This window comes from Triticum urartu, chromosome 6A (genome assembly GCF_056163025.1).
Source record: "Triticum urartu cultivar PI428250 chromosome 6A, HENAU_Tu73, whole genome shotgun sequence".
NCBI classification, from domain to species: domain Eukaryota; kingdom Viridiplantae; phylum Streptophyta; class Magnoliopsida; order Poales; family Poaceae; genus Triticum; species Triticum urartu.
This window is the reverse complement of record NC_141878.1, coordinates 148,995,911-149,017,593: the sequence shown is the minus strand read 5'-3', so window position 1 is coordinate 149,017,593 and position 21,683 is coordinate 148,995,911.

The following is a 21,683-nucleotide window of genomic DNA, read 5'->3' as shown; positions in this document are numbered from 1 at the left end:
CCCCTCATGATGCGCTTGGTGATGGCGCACTGTCGGAGCATGTGCGTGGAGGGTTTCGCGCCACTGTGGTGCTTGCAGGGGGCGTCAAGCATCTGCCTGAAGCTCATGGCGGGTTGCCATGTCGTCTTGCCGGTTTGCCGGCGCTTTGCCGCTGGGTCCGCCGCGGGCTCGGCGGCCGCGATGAGACGGTTGTCGCGATGCGGCGCTGGCTGGTCGGCCTTGCGCTTGTTGTTCTGGTGATGCTGCTGCCGGCTGCTGTCGTCGGCTGGCTTCGGAGGGGGGACCGGCTTTGCCTTGCCGACCTCATCCAGCGCCACCTGGATCTTCATTGCGGAGTCGGCGTTGGCGTACTTGTCCGCCGTCACCATGAGCGCGACCATGGTGGTCGGCCGGGAGCGTAAGAGCTTGTGCTTGAGGAGGGTGCCGTCTCGGCACCTGTTGACGAAGTACTGGATCGCTCGGACTTCATGGACGCCCTCGCAGCTATTCCGGAGCTCGGTCCAGCGTGCGAGGTACTCGCGACCGGTCTCTGCGAGCCCCTGCACGCACATGGCGAGTTGGCTAGGGCGGCCGGGTCGCTTGTAGGTCCCCGTGAAGTTGCGGATGAAGGCTTCCTCGAAGTCCACCCACGTGTTGATGCTGCCCATCGGCAGGCTGTTCAACCATGTGCGGGCCGACCCTTGGAGCATGAGCGGTGAGTAGCGCATGGCGAGACGGTGATTGGCACCGGTGATGCCAATGGCCGTGGTGTGGTTGGTGAGCCAGTCTTCTGGCTTCACTATCCCATTGTACTTGGGGGTGTCGCGGGGGAGCATGAATCCTTTGGGGAAGGGCTCCTCCCGGATGCGGGGGACGAAGCACGCCGGACCGATAGCGCCGTTCTCCTCCATCTCCAGGGAGTGAGCGAGCCGATCGAGGCGGTGGCGAGCGTCGGCGTCGTCGATGGCGCGCGGGCCGAGTCGACTTGCGGCCAGGCCACGGGGGGCCGGGTCGGTTGGAGCCGGACGCCGGCCATGCGGGCCGGGTCCGCGCTGGATCTCTAGGATGGGCTCATCGCCCAATCCGCCGGCGGCTGTAGCGGCCGGGTCGCGCCGAGTCCGGGTTCGGCCAGAGTGTGCCTCACCGGGCGGCGAGGATGCGGTGTGCAGAAGTTCGCCGGTCCTGCCAAGGCGGGCGGAGCCGGACCCCGCTGCCTTGGCGATCTGGTTGAGGCGGTTCTGTTGGGTGTTGGCGGCGTGGAGGAGTTCGCGCATCCACCCGATGCGCTCTTTCAGCTCCTCACCCGCGAGCTGGTCCAGGCCGGCTGCGGCTGCCTGGGCAGCGCGCATGTTCTTCGCTGGGGTTTCGTAGACGGTTGGGACGGTGCCGAGGGCCCGACCGATCGCTCCTCCCCAGGCGCGCACATCGGCGACCCGACTTGGGTCGGCCGTGGCGGGCGTGAATCCGTAGGCGGCATCGCGCTCCAGCTGCGGCGTCCAGGCGACGCTGAGTGGCGGCGAGCGTCTCGGACAGGTCCAGCATCTGCTGGCGCCTTTCCTCGAGCTGGGTTCGGGCCTCGACGATGTTGGTGGTGTCGACGTCGGTGCCGATGGGGATGCGGAGGCTCTGCATTGCGGCGCACAACGGATCGGACGGCTCGATCCGTTCCGCTACGGTCCTGGCTTCGGCAGCCTTCCTCGTTTTGCTCGATGAGGAGGAGGCGCCGTCGCCAGTGACGAAGACCTCCACGTGGACGTCCATTGCCCCGAGGAAAACATTGCCACCGAGGGAGAGGGGAGAGTCGGAGTAGCTGAGCACCTCGCTGGGGTACTCGTTGGCCGTGAACGCATCGGAGATGTGCAACGCGGCGAAGGAGGCGACAAGCGTGCCGACGACGTCGTCCGCTAGTGCGACAGACTCGTCGGTGTAGGAGAAGGGCCCCGTCTGAAGCATGTTCCTGGCCAGCTCCTTGAGCTGCCCCACGGTGGGCACCAACTGTCGTGGTGGGTGCACAACAGATGCCAATGGATGGCTAAAGAGAGGAGGAGGCTCGAAGGCGCTGGTGGACTCCAGAGGCGAGGTTGGCATGAGCGGGCGCGGGACGCCGGACATACCCAGGTTCGGGGCTCTCCGGAGAGATAATACCCCTAGTCCTGCCGAGTGTAGTTGGATGATTGATAGTACAATGTCGCTCATGGAGCTGTATGGAAGAGGAAGGAAACTGGCCAAGGCTTAGGCAGTTCCTTCTCCTTGGATGTTGCTAACTTGGTGAGTGTGGTGGAATGAGTTCTCTGGCGCGTGTATATGTTGTCTGTGTTGTCTGTCTCTTTGCATGAGGGCTCCTAGGGGGTTTTATAGGTCAACCCCCCCAGGGGTACAATGGTAATGTTATAAGTCGGTGGCTCCGTATTGTCGGTGTCCAGGGACCCGAGCTGGGTCCCGCTGAGGGCTTGTGGTTCGCCGGGATCCCCTAGGTGCGGGCCCCGCATACCTAGGGGGACTGTGCGCCATCTTGTCGATCGTCAGGGCGTGGCCGAGTCGAGTCATGTACAGTGCTCTCCGTCGAGTCACCACTTGCTGTTGTCAGTGGTGAAGGCGGGGGCACTGTAGCCACGCCAGACTTGGTCAACGGGTAGGTGAGGAGCACTGTTGCTATGTACCCACTGACCAGAGGCATGGGCGGGGCACTGTCGCCTCGGTCATCATTGATTGAAGTCTTGTCCCATCGTACGGCCTGGATGGGATGGGTGCTGACCCGTGGCTGGATTGCGTAGCACGCCACGGGTGGTGCTGGCTTGTTGAGGAGGCTTTGCTCGTGCCGGGTTCGGCTGTCTTGCGCTAGTTGTTGAGGCCGAGTCGACGTGTCTTGCCGGGTCGGCTAATCTGGCCGGCTTGCGGGGCTTGGCCGGGTCGAGCGACTCGGCCAAGCGCTTGCCGGTATTGAGGGGCAGTGCCAACCCTGTTGTTTTTGAAGAAGATCCGGGTTCCGTTGCCTGCCCGGGGTCCATCCCCCCGACAATGTATGTTTAACTTGTATTTTTGTGAAGTGGCGATTGTAAGCCAACTCTTTATCCCTTTCTTACTCAGTACATGGGATGTGTGAAGATTACCCCTCTTGCGACAAGCCTACCATGCGGCTATGCCTCTAAGTCGTGCCCCGACACGTGGGAGGTATAGCCGCATTGTGGGTGTTACAGCTCCGCTGCAACGCTTGTGGAGCAGCCGGAGCGGGAGCGGCTCGCAACCTATTTGCGCGGAGTGACCAAGGTGGGGCTCCGCCGCTCCTGTATTTTGAGGAGCTAGTTTAGTGCCGAACAGGCCCTAAATAGCTCGAGAGTGGGATATTCTCCTCCGACGATGGAGAGATATTCTTAGGGCCCTCTTGGTGTGACAGTATCCATCATCGTCTGACCAGACACAGGTGACTATGTCAACGGGATGATGGAACACTTCAACGAGAAAGACGAATGAAACCGGCAACGAGATCAATAGTATAGTGAACATGTGCATGACTCAAGAGGATACCGATGCACCTTGGATTTTGTAAAGTATCACAAAGCAAAGGGAACATCACATGATAACCAAAGGTTCACAAGAACACTGGTACATCAAAGTGCTATACTAACGGTTTTTAACCCCTTTCTGCGATGGCATTTGAAACCGTCGCCAAGTGAGTGTGGGCGATAGGGGGGTCCTTCCCACACGACTCAGAAACCATCAGGGATATGCCCTCCTGTCACACACGCTCGGCAAAATGAGGTTGTGTGCGACCGGCGAGCGATCAAATATGGTTATACGTACGATAGTGCTAAAAAATACAATTATACAGGCGAAATTGTTTTCGGTCGTAAGTACATCCCACACAGTCAGTCCCTGCTAAACATTTCTGTTTATATATACATCCCACACAGTCGCTCCAAGGAAAACGTTTATGTTCGCAGGTACATCACACACAATTTTTCCCGTTAAATTGTTTGTGACGGCGTTGCCATTACACACAATATTAACAATTTTATCGTTTGCGTTATTGAATGCATCACATACGGTGCGTAGAATAAACTGTGTGGCAAAGGTTGTCCATCACACATAGTTTTTATGTGGTAAACGTTTGCGCAAGGTGGCCTAACGCAAACAGTTTTCAAGAGAACGTCATGTGTGATTGTTCATTGATCCAACACGGTTTATTCCTAGAAACTACATGCGTTGCCTAAGGTCATCGCCCAAAGTGTTTTCTGAATAATCATTTGCAATAGAAAACCCAATTAGCGGGCTAATTTACCATTAGCAGGCTAATTTCCTATTATTAATAATCCATTTATTAATCTAATTGACATTCATATTAAGCACGAAATATATTTCATTTCCATATTAAGGAAGCGGGATTTCATAATTGAAATACATTAGAGTACAACATGATATAGCTTCAGCACTCAGCTACCCCATTACACAACTGCACCAGCACCAACTTTCAAATGCAACATCTAGAACTTTTCGAAATTAGCATCATAGACGGTACATAGACAGATGCATCTCATCTGGAAAACTGCTGAAGCAGAAGGCGAATATTGAGCCTTCATTGATGTTGAAGGTCTTTGCAACTTTAGGCCAAGTGCCTGTGGATGATTGACCGTCCATCATTCGTCCTCTTCAGGAACACTTCAATATTGAACCGTGGGTGTTGTATGAAAATCTTCCTCGCCTTCTGACCATAGAGGTGGTTTGAGAGGTAATCATGAGTGAACTGTTTTGGAAAAGCCTGAAAACAAGGATGTGCATAAATATCTTCTCTATATTGGAAATGGGGCAAAGGAATAAAAAAAGGCAAGGTATAATAGTTATTACCATCTTATAGTTAACTGATGTCTTCTTCATTGTGCAGACAAAGATCTTATTGTTTTTTGTCACTAACTTCTTTATCCTAACAATTTCTGAGTTTCTTGACTTGATTGATATTCATGGAAAACTCATTTCCCCATATGCAAAAGGGTTGAACAGTGGGTCAAAACCTCTGACAGCAGGACCTACATGTGCAAGACCAAATTGTTAAAAACCTAAATATTAGAATGGTTCCTGCAATTGCACAATAATCTGCTATTAGACAACAAACCATGCACGTGCTAACCTCGATTGTAAACCTTAGTGCTTCCCATTGTTTCCCTGTAACACATATAAGGTAGTTAGTCATCAGGTTAAGTAAGGGTTCGCATGCTATGAGTAAAATATGTTCATGAAAAATAAGCACATTGCTGATTCATCAGATTAATTCAAGCCACATGGAAAACCCATTTATCCAAACCAAGCATGATTAAGAATTAGGAAATATAACACTTGTATATGTTTCTCATGTATTAAGTGCAGCCAAATTCGATTTATTCCTCACATGCATAACAATACAAAATTCTACCCACAATAATTGGACATCGCATTGCAGAATTGAACCAAGCAGTTAACTAAACACCACAACAAATGATCCAAACATTAACTGAGCACCACATTACACAATATAACATACTCCTAATAGAAGATCATACAGTTAACCAAACTAAACATGCTTAACAACTTGGAAATATAGCAATTGTATTTGTTTCTCATGTATTTGGTACAACCAAATTCAATTTATTCCTCACATGGTATACAATAATAGAATGCACCCACAACAATTGAACATCCCATTGCAGAATTGAACCAAACAGTTAACTAAACATCACAACAAATGAACCAAATGTTAACTGAGCACCACATTGCACAATATAACATACTCCTAATATAAAATCAGATAGTTAACCAAACCAAGCATGCTTAAAAACTTAGAAATATAGCATTTGTATTTGTTTCTCATGTATTTAGGACAGCCAAATTCGATTTACTTCTCACATGGCATACAATAACAGAATGCACCCACAACTATTGAACATCGCATTACAGAATTGAACCAAACTGTTAACTAAACACCACAACAAATGAACCAAACGTTTACTGAGCACCACGTTGCACAATGTATAACCAAACCAAGCATGCTTGACAACTTGGAAATATAGCAATTGTATTCGTTTCTCATGTATTTTGTAAAGATAAATTCGATTTATTTCTCACCTGGAAGACAATGCAAAATTGCAGCCTGAAGAATTGAACATCACATTTGCAGAACTGAACCAAACAGTTAACTGAAGACGACAATTAATTAACCAAACAGTTAATAAGTGAGCACCACACTGCATGACATATAGAACATATACACTAGAGCAACAAATTGCATGGTAAAATTAGATAGCACAATTCACTAGAATTTGTTAAGGAAAGGCAGGAGCGGCACACACAACGGGTAAACCGAGCATGCTTAAACGACGTAGCTAGCAAATGGCAAGGTGCTCCTCGAGGATCTGGGGGTCGGCACAAATGGCAGCCATCGCAACCCCATCTGCGCGTGCGGCCGCGATTTGCTTCTCCGCTGCCAAATGCTCCTTGAGCTCCTGGCTATACCGCATGCACCATGGCTTAGGGCGGCTCTTATTTTGTGGAGGGGTCGGTGATTTGGGTGGAAGGTGTCGCGCCGGCGGTCGGGGCATGTGGGATGTGGGAGGAGGAGGATGGGGGTCGGGTGTGAATTACCTGCCTGGATAGACCAGGCCGAGCAGTGTGAAGGAGGGTCGCCGACGAGGAGGCAGCGCTGCAAGCAAGGAGTGAAGGTTTCAATTTGGAAAGGAAGGCGGAAACAAGGGAAATGTGGCTTTTGGTAAGGGGGAGGGGTGAAAGGATCGAGAAGAGGTGTCTAGAGGGGTGGGGGGTGATTAGACACTAAGTGCCAAAAGTTGCAGTTTTTAATATTCTTAAGTTTAACTGGAGTTTAAGCACAAGTTTAACAAACACAATACATATCAAGCAGGCATGCAATGAGTATATGAGCAGCGGAAAGTAAAGCATGCAACTTGCAAGAATGTAAAGAGAAGGGTTTGGAGAATTCAAACGCAATTGGAGACACAGATGTTTTTGTCGTGGTTCCGATAGGTGGTGCTATCGTACATCCACGTTGATGGGGACTTCAACCCACGGAGGGTAATGGTTGCGCGAGTCCATGGAGGGCTCCACCCACGAAGGGTCCACGAAGAAGCAACCTTGTCTATTCCATCACGGCCGTCGCCCACGAAGGACTTGCCTCACTAGCAGTAGATCTTCACGAAGTAGGCGATCTCCTTGCCCTTACAAACTCCTTGGTTCAACTCCACAATCTTGTTGGAGGCTCCCAAGTGACACCTAGCCAATCTAGGAGACTCCACTCTCCAAGAAGTAACAAATGGTGTGTTGATGATGAACCCCTTGCTCTTGTGCTTCAAATGATAGTCTCCCCAACACTCAACTCTCTCTCACAGGATTTGGATTTGGTGGAAAGAAGATTTGAGTGGAAAGCAACTTGGGAAAGGCTAGAGATCAAGATTCATATGGTTGGAATGGAATATCTTGACCTCAACACAAGTGTAGGTGGTTCTCTCTCAGAAAATGTGTATTGGAAGTGTAGGTATGTTCTGATGGCTCTCTCCACGAATGAAGAGTGGGTGGAGGGGTATATATAGCCTCCACACAAAATCTAACCGTTACACACAATTTGCCAAACTCGGTGGGACCGAATGGTTAAACTCGGTCGGACCGATTCAGCAAACCTAGTGACCGTTAGGATTTTCGGTGGGACTGAGATGCAACTCGGTAGGACCGATATGGTTAGGGTTAGGGCATAACGTAATCTCGGTGTGACTGATTACACAAACTCGGTGGGATCGATTTTGGTAATAAGCTAACCAGAGAGTTGGTCAGGCAAACTCGGTGTGACCGATTACACAAACTCGGTGGGACCGATTTTGGTAATAAGCTAACCAGAGGGTTTGCATTGTAATCTCGGTAGTACCGATTGCTCAAACTTGGTGAGACCGATTTTGGTAATGGACATGCACAGAGAGATTACAATCCCATCTCGGTGAGACCGAGATCCCTATCGGTGAAACTGATTTGCTAGGGTTTGTGGCAGTGGCTATGACATCTGAAACTCGGTGGCACCGGATAGATAGAATCGGTGGGGCCGAGTTTGACTTTTGGTTTAGGTCATATGTGGATGTGGGAAGGTAGTTGAGGGTTTTGGAGCATATCACTAAGCACTTTGAGCAAGCAAGCCATTAAGCAACACCTCATCCCCTCTTGATAGTATTGGCTTTTCCTATAGACTCAATGTGATCTTGGATCACTAAAATAGAAAATGTAGAGTCTTGATCTTGAAGCTTGAGCCAATCCTTTGTCCTTAGCATCTTGAAGGGGTTCCACATCCTCTAGTCCATGCCACTCCATTGTTGAACTTATCTGAAACATACTAGGTAAAAGTGTTAGTCCAACAAGAGATATGTTGACATTAATTACCAAAACCACCCAGGGAGCACTTGTGCTTTCAATCTCCCCCTTTTTGGTAATTGATGACAACATACACCAAAGCTTTAGATAAAGATATAGAGAATAGCAAGTAAAGCTTTGGAAAGACATGTAACATGCATAGGCTCCCCCTACATGTATGCAATCATGTGAATATTGAATATAGGAGCATGTGAATGCGTAAACATGACAGAGTAAGCAATGTGTTACATGTATCTTGGCTATATGCATCAGAGCAAATGATGTGAATATGAGAAATGTACCTTCATGCTCATGAGTCCTTCTTGCAAACAGTATGTACATCAGCATGAACTTCTCATTCACATGACTGTGATGCATATACTTACCTTGTGGTCTTGAGTTGGCTTAGGATGGGATGAACCTGCGCAAACAAGGTTAAATAACACAGATACACCTACTGACCAGAGCAAGCAAGAGAAACCACAAGAGAACCAAGACTGGGATGACATGTAAAGTGAGTACTAAGTACCACATTGGATATAGACATGTCCCCAAAGGTAAAGATATGCAATAAAATCAGAGATTTCCTTCCCTTAGATGTCTTGCTCCCCCTGAATCTGCATGAGATATTGGGAGAAGATAGGGAACAGAAAATCAGAGCAACAAAAAAGGAAACAACAGAGCTTGAGCTAAAGAAAGCAACCAAACATGTCTTTCCCCTCTTAAAGACATGTGACATCTCTCCTCTTGAACACCAAGCATCAGGGGTCTTTGATGATATTACTTTCTCCTATTTGAGAAACTCTCTCCCCCTGAGTATTCTCTCTTTCTCCCCCTATAGGAGGGATTAAGCTTTGATGTGATCTCTCTCTCCCCCTTTGACATCAATTTCCAAGAAGGGCTCTTCTGGACATGTGATACAAATGGGTTGGTCCTCGAGTCACAGAGCAAAGCAGCATGTCTAATATGATGCTGGTAGAGGACAAGAATCATTGAGTGGAGCTGGAGCAAACAGAAATCAGGAATAAGTGGCAAGTTGGTTTCCCTGTGGTGGAATCGGTGACTCCGAGTTGTGTGCTTCGGTTGCACCGAAAGATTTCAGTTGGACCGAAGAGAACAAACCGGTGTGACCGAGTTCATTAGAGTGAATCCACTTGTCACCTCAGCTCACTAGACAAGTAAGATCTCACAAGGATATGCAAGGAATTTACTGAAAGATTTGCAATGAATTGGATATAGAAAATGCATAACAAGAAGGAAAGAAAAGAAACTAAAAGTTGGAAACAAATATGCAAGATACAAAAGCACATAGAGACACACGAGAACTTCATCTAGAGATGGTCGGCGACAAAGTCACCTATGTTAGAGTATATTGAGTTAGGAGTCAAGTGAGAGCACTTGATCATAGGTCATACTCATCGTTTAAGCTCAAAATGGGGTTACCATTTTTCGTTTAAGCCTTTTGATGTATTCACATCTTGTCGAGTTGCTTTGACTCATGACTTGGAGTAAAGCTTCTCTAAGATGGAATAACATACCTTGGGTGGTGGTGTTGATCTTGCTCGTGTAGTTGAACTTGTGCGGGTTGCTCAAGGTTGATGTAGTTCATCAAGGGTTGGGAGCACCACTTGGAGTTTGAGTTCATCTACCTACATGGGTTAGCTTTGCAAGGAAGAGCACTTGTGTATCCAAAATGACAATCATGAGACTCAACATAGAATTTGCCAAAGGATATGTTTGAATGGTTTCGTGCTTCCTTGTCTTCAACCACCATTGTGTAGAGACTTGGTGACGTAGAGATTTCTCAAGATGTGAGTGAGTTGCAATCTCATAGATTTAGATTCAACCAAGTACCTACACGGGTTAGATAACATGCAAGGTACAAATATATCCAAGACATATGAATAGCATCATAAGAGAAATATCGAGGATTAGTCATAGGCTCATGCCCCGCATGTATCAAATGGACTTCCTACTCCAAGTTTGAAGCATCAATGATGTTCAATTCACCTCTCAACCTGCAAAACACTTTCTCATCAAGTGGTTTAGTGAATATATCCGCCAATTGCTTATCGGTGCGAACATGCTTAAGGTTAATGTCCCCTTTTGCAACATGATCTCGAATGAAATGATGACGAACTTCAATATGCTTAGTTCAAGAATGTTGCACGGGATTGTGAGCAATCTTAATAGCAATTTCATTGTCACATAGCAATGGAACATGTTTCACATATATCCCATAATCTTTAAGAGTTTGGGTCATCCAAAGTAATTGAGCGCAACATGAACCAGCGGCAATGTATTCCGCTTCGGCGGTGGATAAGGATACCGAGTTTTGTTTCTTGGAAGACCAAGACACAAGAGATCTACCAAGGAATTGACAAGTACCCGAAGTGGATTTTCTATCAACCTTGTCTCCGGCATAGTCCGGATCGGAGTAGCCAACAAGATCAAAAGAGGACCTCTTAGGATACCAAATGCCAAAATTTGGTGTATGGATTAGGTATCTCACTATCCTTTTCACAGCCTTAAGATGACACTCTTTAGGAGCAGCTTGATATCGTGCACACATGCACACACTTAGCATAATATCGGGACGAGAGGCACATAGATATAACAATGAACCAATCATAGAGCGATAAACCTTTTGATCAACCGGTTCACCATCTTTGGTCAAATCAAGATGTCCACTAGTAGGCATGGGTGTAGTCATACCTTTGCATTCTTGCATATTGAACTTCTTGAATAAGTACTTGGTGTACTTCGTTTGAGAGACAAAGGTACCTTCCTTAGTTTGCTTGATTTGCAAACCGAGAAAGAATTTGAGTTCACTCATCATAGACATCTCAAACTTCTCCGACATTAGCTTTCCAAACTTCTCACTAAAATGAGGGTTAGTTGAACCAAATATGATATCATCAACATAAATTTGGCACACAAATAGTTCTACATTAACCCTTTTAGTAAAAAGAGTAGAATCAATTTTACCAATTTCAAAGCCTTTTTCAATAAGGAACTTGGTCAAGAATTTATACCATGCTCTAGGAGCTTGTTTAAGACAATAAAGGGCTTTGTGAAGTTTGTAAACATGATTAGGTTTCTTAGGATTGACGAAGCCGGGAGGTTGCTTAACATAAACTTCCTCCTCAGTTTTGCCATTTAGAAAAGCACTTTTAATGTCCATTTGGTACAAGGTGATATCATGGTGATTAGCATAAGCAAGTAAGATGCGAATGGACTCAAGTCTAGCAACGGGAGCATATGTCTCACCATAGTCCATACCTTCAACTTGTGTGTAGCCTTGGGCGACGAGACGTGCTTTGTTGCGAACCACTTGTCCATCTTCATCTTGCTTGTCGCGAAACACCCATTTGGTACCAATGATGTTGTGGTTGTTGTCGGGCTTCTCGACCAATGTCCACACTTGATTTCTCTCAAAGTTGTGTAGCTCTTCATGCATAGCGTTTATCCAGTCCGCATCCTCCAATGCTTCTTCAACCTTCATAGGTTCAATGCTAGAGATGAATGAGTAATGTTCACAAAAGTTAGCTAAACGAGTTTTAGAGCGAGTGATTCTCCCGGTTTGGATATCATTGTAGATTTTCTCGACGAGATGATCCTTAGCAATTCTTGCTCGAACTCGTGAAAGCTTTTGCTTGCGTCGGGGTGGAACATCCTCTTCATCTTGTGCTTCTTCTTGGCCTTCTTCATTGTTGACGTTGTCGTTCTCTTGTTGTGGTGGAGAAGGAGGTTGTTGATGTTCATCTTGGTGCGCTTCCTCGTTTTCTTCATCTTGGCGTGTCCCACTTGTGGATGCTTTCGTATCAACTCTTGGTTCACCTTGTCGTGAGGTAGAAGCTTCCACTTGGACAGACGAGGTACTCTCCTTCACTTCCGTTGGACGAATCTTGCCAATGGACAAGTCTTGAATTGCTTCCGAAGGGTCTTTGTCTCCTACATCAATTGGAAATTGCTCTACTTGCGAGCCGTTAGATTCATCAAACTTCACATCTACCGTCTCTTCAACCTTTTGGGTGAAATTGTTGTAGACACGGTAAGTGTGAGAGTTTGAGCCATAACCAAGTAGGAAACCTTCATGAGATTTAGGAGCAAATTTAGAACGATGATGCTTATCAAGAATGTAGCACTTTGAGCCGAATTTCGAAAGTATCCAACTTGGGGTTTGTTACCGGTGAGGAGCTCGTATGCCGTCTTGCCGAGTAGCTTGTGAAGATACAAGCGATTTGTTGCATGACAAGCTGTCTCAACCGCTTCCGCCCAAAAGTGCTTTGGTGTTTTGTACTCATCAATCATCGTTCTTTCCATCTCGATAAGAGTCCGGTTCTTCCTTTCAACAACTCCATTTTATTGAGGTGTGTACGTAGCCGAGAACTCGTGTGAAATCCCTTCTTCGTCAAGAAAGGTGTCCACATTTGCGTTCTTGAACTCCGTTCCGTTGTCGCTCCGAACCTTCTTGATCTTTACGTCAAACTGATTTTGGGCCTTCCTAGCGAAGTTTTTGAAGATCTTTTGGACCTGCGATTTGTCATCAAGAAAGAACACCCACGTGAATCTTGAAAAATCATCAACTATGACTAGACCAAATGAGTTACCACCAAGACTCTTGTAGGCATTTGGACCAAAGAGATCCATGTGAAGTAGCTCGAGTGGTCTTCTTGTGGTCATGATGTTCTTCGCGCGGTGACTTCCTCCAACTTGTTTCCCTGCTTGACAAGCACTACAAAGTCTATCCTTGTCAAATATGACATCTTTTATTCCAAGGATATGATCACCTTTAATAAGCTTATCAAGATTTCGCATACCAACATGACCTAGTCTTCTATGCCACAACCAGCCTTTAGAAGATTTGGTAATTAAGCAACTTCTAGGTTGAGCCTTTTTAGTGAAATCAACAATGTAAAGATCTCCTCTACGTATACCGGTAAAGACCATTTTATGATTGTCTCTACGAAACACTTGGCAATCTACTTCAGTGAATAAGACATTGAAACCAAAATCCGCAAGTATAGAAACTGAAAGTAAATTGTATCCAAGGGATTCAACAAGCATGACATTTTGTATGGAGCTATCATGTGAGATGGCCACCTTACCAAGGCCAACCACCTTACCCATTGAATTATCACCAAAAGTGACATATTTTTGAGGGCCGTCGTTTTCAGCAAGCTCACGGAACATATATTTATCTCCGGTCATATGATCAGTACATCCACTATCAAGGACCCATTCCTTTCCTCCAGCCATGTAGCCGCGAAGATTTGCCATAAGACCAAAATGCCTCAGTGCATCATCAAGATCATAGTCACTATCATCATCTTCATCATAGTATCCATGTTCAACATCATCTTGTGATTGATCAATTCCTAGAGAGGGTAATTCATTAGGTAAATGATCATCACAATGGTTACCTTTATGAATTCTAATAGCTTCGGATATGATATCACTAATGATTCCAACATTTCCTTTAGCACGCATGAGATTGGTAAGCTCAAATAGACAATCACCAAAGCTAGGATCACTAGAGTTCATCTTACTCAAGGCAATAGACTTATGGAGAATTTCGTCTAAAATTTTCAAGGAATAATCTGGAAATCGTTCCTCAAGAAATCTCCATATGGTGTAGGCACACTTGAGAGTAGGCAAACATCTAATCAAGTTTCTAGGCAAGCCTCTAATGATGAGCTCAACAGTTCTAAGATTGCGAATCATGTCAATATCTTCATCTAGGGTAGGGTGCAAAGGATCAACATGAGGTGCACAAGGGCTAGTAATGTACTTGTTCAAATGATATTCGTTGAAAATCTTAAGCATTTCATTTTTGCACTCATGAAAATACTCTCCATCAAGAATAGGCACTCTATGTCTAAGACTCCCCAAAGTAGACACATCCATCTTCCTCCAATGGTGTTTAAACCAAGGCAATGGAGACCAAAGCTCTGATACCAATTGAAAGGATCAAGAAGAGGTGTCTAGAGGGGGGGGGGTGATTAGACACTAAGTGCCAAAAGTTGCAGTTTTTAATATTCTTAAGTTTAAGTGGAGTTTAAGCACAAGTTTAACAAACACAATACATATCAAGCAAGCATTCAATGAGTATATGAGCAACAGAAAGTAAAGCATGCAACTTGCAAGAATGTAAAGAGAAGGGTTTGGAGAATTCAAACGCAATTGGAGACACGGATGTTTTTGTCGTGGTTCCGATAGGTGGTGCTATCGTACATCCACGTTGATGGAGACTTCAACCCACGGAGGGTAACGGTTGCGCGAGTCCATGGAGGGCTCCACCCACGAAGGGTCCACGAAGAAACAACCTTGTCTATTCCATCACGGCCGTCGCCCACGAAGGACTTGCCTCACTAGCGATAGATCTTCACGAAGTAGGCGATCTCCTTGCCCTTACAAACTCCTTGGTTCAACTCCACAATCTTGTTGGAGGCTCCCAAGTGACACCTAGCCAATCTAGGAGACACCACTCTCCAAGAAGTAACAAATGGTGTGTTGATGATGAACCCCTTGCTCTTGTGCTTCAAATGATAGTCTCCCCAACACTCAACTCTCTCTCACAGGATTTGGATTTGGTGGAAAGAAGATTTGAGTGGAAAGCAACTTGAGAAAGGCTAGAGATCAAGATTCATATGGTTGGAATGGAATATCTTGACCTCAACATAAGTGTAGGTGGTTCTCTCTCAGAAAATGTGTATTGGAAGTGTAGGTATGTTCTGATGGCTCTCTCCACGAATGAAGAGTGGGTGGAGGGGTATATATAGCCTCCACACAAAATCTAACCGTTACACACAATTCGCCAAACTCGGTGGGACCAAATGGTTAAACTCAGTCGGACCGATTCAGCAAACCTAGTGACCGTTAGGATTTTCGGTGGGACTGAGATGCAACTCGGTAGGACCGATATGGTTAGGGTTAGGGCATAATGTAATCTCAGTGTGACCAATTACACAAACTCAGTGGGACCAATTTTGGTAATAAGCTAACCAGAGAGTTGGTCAGGCAAACTCGGTGTGACCGATTACACAAACTCGGTGGGACTGATGTTGGTAATAAGCTAACCAGAGGGTTTTCATTGTAATATCGGTAGTACCGATTGCTCAAACTCGGTGAGACCGATTTTGGTAATGGACATGCACAGAGAGATTACAATCCCATCTCGGTGAGACCGAGATCCCTATCGGTGAAACTGATTTGCTAGGGTTTGTGGCAGTGGCTATGACATCTGAAACTCGGTGGCGCCGGATAGATAGAATCGGTGGGGCTGAGTTTGACTTTTGGTTTAGGTCATATGTGGATGTGGGAAGGTAGTTGAGGGTTTTGGAGCATATCACTAAGAACTTTGAGCAAGCAAGCCATTAAGCAACACCTCATCCCCTCTTGATAGTATTGGCTTTTCCTATAGACTCAATGTGATCTTGGATCACTAAGATAGAAAATGTAGAGTCTTGATCTTGAAGCTTGAGCCAATCCTTTGTCCTTAACATCTTGAAGGGGTTCCACATCCTCTAGTCCATGCCACTCCATTGTTGAACTTATCTGAAACATACTAGGTAAAAGTGTTAGTCCAACAAGAGATATGTTGACATTAATTACCAAAACCACCCAGGGAGCACTTGTGCTTTCAAGGGGGGAGGCAGATATTTCCGCAGAAGCCGAAATTTTGAATCACTTCAGCGAAAAAATTGACACGCAAAGTGTCATCAGACATGGTCCCTTATTCAGAACTGTGTACGATATGTGAATATCACAAACGATTCAGATAGCTTAACCCGTGTGTGATGAGTTTGAACGTCAAAAAATTTGGTTCGAATTTCCTTGGTTACAATGGTCATCCACGTCATTGCATAATTTGGGTACACAAAGGAGACTACAACATACACACACTTCTTAATTGAGCAAGCTCAGCAATTAGACAGAGCTAGCTGACCTAAACATTACTCTAACAAATTAAAGACTGGCGCTCTTAATTAAAAAACAAAGAGTACTACTGCGACTGGTGCTCATCGATCTCCGCCGCTGCTTCCATGTCCAGCTCGCGCCCAACGGTCTCCTGGGGAAGGGGCTCTATGGCATCCATCACACCATACTCGGCAAGCATCTTGCCATCCGTGTCTTCCATCTCTTTGGAAAAGTCCGCCACGAGCTGGGCGTGGGTGGCTATGATATGGTCTTGGACGGGCTCCGTCATGGCAAGGTATGCGGCGGAGGAACGGATAGCCGCTCGAATGCTCTTGGTGATTTCCAACTCTTCGGCCGTGGGTTGTCGACCGTTGTTGGAGAAGCTTCATTTGATTTGTGTGGTAACCGCCACGAGCTAGGCGTGGGCGGCCTCGACATGGTCGTGGGCGGCCTCCATCAGGGCTAAGGCCACCGCTGCGGAAGGAAAGCTGTTGTGCCGCTCTCGCCAGTTGCTATCCCCGAGGCAGATGTTGTTGCCGCCACCTAAGAAGCAACATCGGCAGTTTGGGCTGCCCTGGCCGCCCGGTCGCAGATTGTGGCCGCGCTCATGCATCTTGTTAGCACGTGCATGGCGGCTGCAGACACACTCTTGCCGGAGTGGACCGCCGAAGTTTCCCTCACAACGCGGGTCCACGTCCCCATCTTTCACCGGCGATGATTGAATAGTGAAATGATATTTGGGGAGCAAGCTAGTGTGCTTGACACGCCGGCTGTGGACTGGCCGACACACCTTCTCGCGTAAGCCATAGGCTTACTATACACCGACGGTGCTCCAGGATATTTTGTACTGCATCTTGCACGGTTGGTGATAATAAACTATGTGGGATCTAGTTGATTTTTCATCTTGATTTGAATTACATAATGGGTTCATAGCGGCAATGGACGGTGTTTGAATTGCTAGAACTTTTATCTACAATGAACATGCAACTACATGTGTGTCGTAAAAAAATTGGAATTATTCGGGGTTTGTTTGGACATTTTATACATTAAATTGGTTTTCTGGCCATTTCAGGTGCACAATTCAAAATTGAACTACATGCACCTGCTCCGGTGCACCAACATGGGTTGTAAAATCATATATGTGTCCATGGGTTTATACTTATGTCCCATGCAAGAAATTGGGATGAATTTCGAACACCACGGCACCGTGGCTCTCTGGCAAACATTGAGGTACTTGCTTTTGTAATTCTAGTAAATCCAAAACTCGTCTGAGATTCATGAAACTTGGCATGCTATAATGGAGCAGCGTCAACATGTCGTGGTAATTTTTTTTGTCGCATTTGGGGCAGGTTTGGGTATAAGCTTCTCACAAACCAGAGCTTCTCACAACAATCTTGATGGTTTCGGTAGGGAACGTGTCACCTTTGGGGACGAAACGATATCCGTTGCCTCTTATTGCTTTCAAAAAGTTTCTAGTGTCAACATAGAACAACATGAGTGTTGTGTTAAATTTTAGAATTTTTCAGGGTTCAATTGGACATTTTTATACATTAACTGGGTTTTCTAGGCATTTTATGTGCATAATTCAAATTCGAACTACATGCACATGCTCCAGTGCATATAAATTGGTTGAAAAATCAAATCTGTGTCCTTGGGTGCATGCTTAGGTCCCATGCAAGAAATGGGAATGAATTTCAAACACCCTGCTGATACGTCTCGAACGTATCTATAATTTTTTTATGGTTCCATGCTATTATATTATCAATCTTGGATGCTTTATATTAATTTTATAGTCATTTTATATCATTTTTTGGTACTAACCTATTGACATAGTGCCAAGTGCTAGTTGTTGTTTTCTGCATATTTTTTACATCACAGGAAATCAATACCAAATGGAGTCCAAACGCAACGAAACTTTTTGGAGATTTTTTTTGGACCAGAAGACAACCAATGGGCCAAAGAAGCACCTGGGGGGGGGGGTGCTTCGAGGGGAGCACAACCCACCAGGGCACGCTAGGAGGCCCAGGCGTGCCCTGGTGGGTTGTGCCCACTGCCGGTGTCAAAACCGGCGGATCTCGGGTAGGGGGTCCTGAACTGTGCGCCTAGGATCGATGGTAACAGGAGACGGGGGACACGATGTTTACCCAGGTTCGGGCCCTCTCTATGGAGGTAATACCCTACGTCCTGCTTGATTGATCTTGATGAATATGAGTGTTACAAGAGTCGATCTACCATGAGATCGTAATGGATAAACCCTAAAAGCCTAGCCTGTATGACTATGGTAATGAGTATATCCTTTCCGGACTAACCCCTCCGGTTTATATAGACACCGGGGGGATCTAGGGTTTACATAGAGTCGGTTACATAAGAAGGAATCTTCATAGTCGGTCGCCAAGCTTGCCTTCCACGCCAAGGAGAGTTCAATCCGGACATAGGTATAGTCTTCGGCCTTCATGTCTTCACAGCCCATCAGTCCGACCCAATAGATAACAGGCCGGACGCCCGAGGAACCCTTAGTCCAGGACTCCCTCAGTAGCCCCCGAACCAGTCTTCAATAGCGAGGTGTTCGGCACACAAATTGTCTTTGGCATTGTAAGGCGGGTTCCTCCTTTAATGATCTTCAAGTGATGTATTCGGCCATCGGTTCAATGTCGCTCCCCTCGGCTTCTGTGCGTTAAATAACTTCGCCTCCCATGTGTCAAGCGAAGGTGGAAGGTCGGGGTATTTTTGTAGATAACACCCTATCCCTGCAAGGAAGAGCACCTATTAAAGAGATTGGATCCTAGATCCATTCGGCACCACGCAGAGGAATCCCCGAAAACTGCTTAGGAGAAACCATTCCAGCATGGCTAGCGCCCCCAGCTCCTCCACCCATTCTAGCCCAGAGAAAGGCCAATGGGAGAGGTGTTCAGTGTCCCACAGTCAATTGAAGAAGCTGCAGACACAGGGATTTCTTCCCCCCGTAGATCTAGTTCCTGTTCGAGCGGGGCTAGATTCCTTCAACGGCGAGATTCAGGCAGAGGACTTCCCCAATCCATCCAGAGGAGAGTGAGTATGTTTCGTCCCCTACCTGCTAAGGGGCGTTGGATTTCCCATTCATCCGTTCCTCCGAGGGCTTCTGGAATACTATGGCCTCCAGCTGCACAACTTCACCCCTGCCTCCATTCTGCACATTGCGGGTTAAGTCGCCTTATGTGAACTATTCCTGGGTATCGAGGCTCATTTCGAGTTATGGAGGAAGTTGTTCTGTCTTGTCCCGCATAATCACGAGGGGTCAATATTTGAAGTGGGCGGAGCCGAAGTATGGCGTATCGCTGATACTGGATATCTGTCCGGCACACCAAGGAAGGCATCCGAAGAATGGCCTTCCGAATGGTTCTATATTGAGGAAGTCGCGCTTCCCGACCCAGTTCGAAAGGGTCTTCCTAAATTTGTGAGCGTTCCGCTGAGGAAACGCCACAGTTGGCGTCCTCGGAGTCTTGAAGAGGATGACAACGCAGAAGTTTGCGAGCTTATGAGCAAGATAAAGACGCTCGCTCAGTTCGAACTCACAATAATTGAGGTAATGGCGATCTCCATAGTGCGTGTGGTTCAGCCGCTACAAATACAGAGGGCTGCCCATGTGGCACTATAACGGAGAGGATGACGCCTCCCGCTATGGCCGAAAGGGTCCGGATACCCCCGCCGCTCTGGCCAAAATATTGGCCGAGCTATTTAAAGGGGAGGAAGAAGAGTTCCTTCACATTAAGCATAGAGATGGATATTCTATGTATGATCCTCCCAGTTGGGTAAGTTTCGACCCCTCTATTCCACTCATTCCCTTTCCGGATTACTTTTGATAAATTTCAAGTCTGTTTATGACACCACTGGCGGAAGGTCACCGAAGGACTTCATAGTCCTTCCCCACAGCCGGAGATCCACAACCGGGAGCTAGTTCCTGGGTTTGAACAGGATCCGGATATATTCGTGGTACTTGCGGGGGGAGTGTTTTACCAGACAAGCTATGATGGCATAGAAGTGGCCATCACCGCCGACTATCCTGGCCTTCTTCCTGCTTCGCATGTAAATAATTAAGAAACACCTTCTCTAAAAGAGTGCACTTATTCTGCCTCACCCACCGCACTGTATCGTGCTTCACAAGGGAGACGCTCGGCGATTTCGAAGAGATCGGCTCCCGCGTCGGGCAAGCCTTCCAAGTGGAAAGCAAATGAAGACACGGTCGTGCCTTCGTCGAAGAGGTATGAATTCGCCAACCCGCACCTAAGCAGTCACGTCCAACCGTGACCTTCCCGTTTTCCATGTGTCAGGAGGAAGGTGCGCCGGACTATATCCGGAGGTTCGAGCAGTCGTACTTCTCGCAGCCAGGATTCAAATCCCGCCATGCAGACGGGGGCTAATGCAGGGGCGACGCCGGACTGTCCTCCAGCCAAGGACTCAGATGATGTATCCGTCACCAACTCGGAAGTGGAGAGTGCCATGAATCATCGGCACCGCTGGGCCATTTTACAAGACCCTGGCTTTTCAGAAGAGTCGTTTAACACCTTCAACTCAGCCGATGCATACATCCGGGCTGCTCGAGATGGGATTAACAAGGCTACAAAGCAACATTTGAAAGATGTGCAGGTAAATTCGCTTTGTCTGACTATGATAACCATATGCCAGTAGCCCCCGAGACTTAAAGGAGTTGAAACAACTGATTTAAGGATCAATGTACAACCAGGTGCTTACTGAGAGGAATACCTAGCTAGCTCAGGAACTAGAAAAGTGTCGGCGCCAGCTGCTTGCTGCCAATGCCGAACTAGAGAAATACAAGGCATCTCCCGGTAATATTTTCCTCTATCGAAAATTCATAATGATACACCGATAGTGTGAATCTGGGTTCTAATCTTTGTGTTGGATCGTTAGACCAAGTACGAGAGCAGCTGGACGTCGCTCAAAGCGAAGAACACGGAGCCAAAAAGCTTCTAGCAGGCGAGCGTGTATTGACAAAGGTCGTTGAAGAGAAAAAGAAACTCCAGGATTCGAACACCAAACTGGGCGAAGAACTGAAAGATGTGCAAGCGCAGCTAGCCGACTCCTTGGAGGAGAACAAGAAGCTCCATGGCGGCATATTCAGTACGTGGCTGCTTTTATCTTATAGCAGTTTGGAGGCAAAGGTAGCTGATATAGCTGTAATTGCAGGTGTATTGACGAACCGCCCCGAAGAGGAAGTGTGCGGATCATCGAATGATCTTCTGCAAGGGCTGTCGCAGTTGCACGAGCAAGCTCGGTAGGCTATGCGGAGTGTAGCCAAGGCTTTATGGCCATTCGACTCCCCTACAGGAAGCATGGAGAAGCTGGTAGAGCTGCTCAAGGGAGCGCGGCGGCGTATCCGGCAGTGGAAGATATCTGCCTGCCGAGAGGGTGCGCGA